Genomic DNA, 2,753 nt, shown 5'->3' with positions numbered 1-2,753 from the left:
GTTTTTATTTGTTGTCCGCTTGCTCTCTTTAGTTCTCCTTTTTTTCCCTTGCTCCCTTCTTGTTTTTGCTTTGCTCACACCTGCTGTCCCTTTGTTTCAATCTCCCATAAATACTCTCTCTGTGCAATTCTTCAGTGCTGGTTCCTCGTCAATCTTCCTCCAACTCCATCTCTCTGAGCCTTCCACCTTGCAATAGTTATTCCCCCTGATGTCTCCATGGTTTTTGGTTCGTTTTGACTTGTTTTCTTGTTTGATTTTTGGATATTTGGACACCTGGTTTCCTGTTAGTTTGGACTTTATTTTTTTTTTGGATTACCTGCCTCTGTTTTCAGTAAACCTTCATTTAATCACCTAGAAATTCACCTCTGCCTTCCTGCCTCTGCTTTTGGGTCAACAATCCATAACCAAATCCTGACAAAACTTGTATGTTAAACAGACACAATCCAGAACTTTTTCAGGAGGATTTCAAAGAGACTGTCATGTGTTGATCTGTAATAATGTCACTTTAAAAAGAAGTAAAGACAAATGAAAACATCCACACAAACCAATTTTAAAAAAATCAAATGTATTTCTTTTGGTTTTTTATACATTACTGTATTCAGATTACATGTACAGTATGTGGCTCAACAGTAGGTTTCACAGCATTGAGCTGAGGTGTTTAGCCACAAAAAAATCCATCTGTTATCCCTGTAGTCAGGAGGAAGCTTCAACTTATTATGCCCCATTTAAATGCTGCTGGCAATTCGAAAGAAAACACAGAATGAGGAATATTCACAGCATAAATTAATATTTAAGCCAGTAAAGCTGGGTGGGGTGACACTTTATCATAAACTACCTCCCTCGGAGAGGTAATGAAGGTAGGCTGTATCTATAATTCAGCAGCAGAGGAAGCAGATTGTTGGGAGAGGGAGAGGAAGACCCCATGTGACTCTGCTAACAAGCTGTGACAAAGGCGATATAAACAGAAAGATTGAGCCAAGAATAAAAAAAAAATTGCTGTGAAGGAAACAAAATATCTTCTGGCTGATTATCTAACTGTGTGACTGGCTAATGACTGTCAGTGACTGTACTCCAAAGGTTAAATGAGATACTAAAACTACATGCAACCTTATTTAGTTTACCAAGAGCATGAATGATAGCAAAACATAAACTTAGTGTATTTATTTGAAAGTTTTTAATTAGCTCTTAAAGACAGGAGAAAATGACATCAGCATAGTTATATTGTGTTATTATCAGTGGGAGGCTACATCTCAGCTAACAAGAAATGTGTGGGTAGATCAGCAGTCACGAATCAGCATGGCCCCTGTTAAAGTCATGAGTAACGGCTTATGTCTACTTCCAAGACCAGACTTTCTGGGGTGTCTCTGATGAGCAATCCCACCATCTCACACATGTGTTATCACAGCCATCTTGATTGTAAAAATGCTGTTTATGTAATCTGAACACAATATAATAAAATGATTAATTACACCCATCTGTGTTGAAGCCTGTGGGGACATCTGGATTACACTGTGTCCTGCTGTTTTATGTCAGCGACACTCCAAATGGTCTTATGATTGACAGAGCAGATGAAACGTCACAAAGTTTATTTAAGATCAGTGATTCTCATGTTGCTGGACCAATGGTGAATGGATAAAACATTTTCACAGTTAATCTAAGAGGGGGTCAGACTCCTGAGTTGCAAAGTTTGGCTTCACACCTTTAATTCTTTGTGCTTAAGAAAGAAATAAGATATCTCACCTTATGTTTTCTTTTTCCTATTGTCAGAGGCAGTACAATAGTACCCATTCAAAACTTCCCTACTTTCCTTGATGGGTCCTTGGCTGGTCCCCTACAGTTCCTTTTTAAAGATCAATCTTTGTACTAAAATATTCTTTCTGTCATGATTTGTGGACTTTAAGATCTAAAGAGAAATGTTATCTCCTGGTCTCCTGTGATTCAGTGAAATGGTGGAGTCAGGGTGAAAAAATATGCAAGAGGGGGTCACTCCAAGTTGGGGATATTGCTGGGAGTTGTAGGGAAGTGGGCTGCCATTCGGCTGGCATTTGGTTGAATGGCTGCTGCTGTATATAAAGCCAGACAGTTTCTGCCATTAAAAAAGCTATCTCAAAACAACATTACATGCTTCTTATTTATTATCATTATCTTATTTTTATTTGGGGAGGACAGAGGGCGGTAAGGCTACTTAAGGGGTCGACAATCTATGATAATTCATTTGTTTCTCAATCATTTGCAATTGGAATTTCTATAACATTAAATATGTTGAAGTACATGTTTGGTACAGAATGGATCACATTTGTGTATGTAATTTGTTAACTATAAACAATGAAACAAAAATAAATCTAAAACCAAACTCGGCATATGCCAGGGTAGGGGTTTATGCATGGGTGACTGAATATATGGAAAATAGAAGCAAATTAAAGGTTATACAAGAAAAGGTATTTTACCATTTAATCATATAAACCAGTGCTGATTTTTTTTTTTATTTTAATAAATTTAATAATAAAGCATATTTATTGCAGCTGTTAGTTTTTTTTTAGCTGATTAATAGTTTAAGGCCAACATCCCTTCTTTTCCTTTACAAAATGGACCAGAATGATGTTTTTTTTCTGCTTACAAAAAGTAACTAAGTGACTTTTAGATAAAGTAAAATTTGGTTTAAATCATTTTGATATTTACTTGCTTTTTTTGCACTCTTTCCACCTCCACACAGCACGTACTGTAAAAGTGTGATGGGATTTTATCCCATAAGT

The sequence above is a fragment of the Cyprinodon variegatus genome, unplaced genomic scaffold (genome assembly GCF_000732505.1).
Source record: "Cyprinodon variegatus isolate N-32 unplaced genomic scaffold, C_variegatus-1.0 Scaffold278, whole genome shotgun sequence".
Classification (NCBI taxonomy): Eukaryota; Metazoa; Chordata; class Actinopteri; order Cyprinodontiformes; family Cyprinodontidae; genus Cyprinodon; species Cyprinodon variegatus.
Note: the sequence above shows the minus strand (reverse complement) of the source record.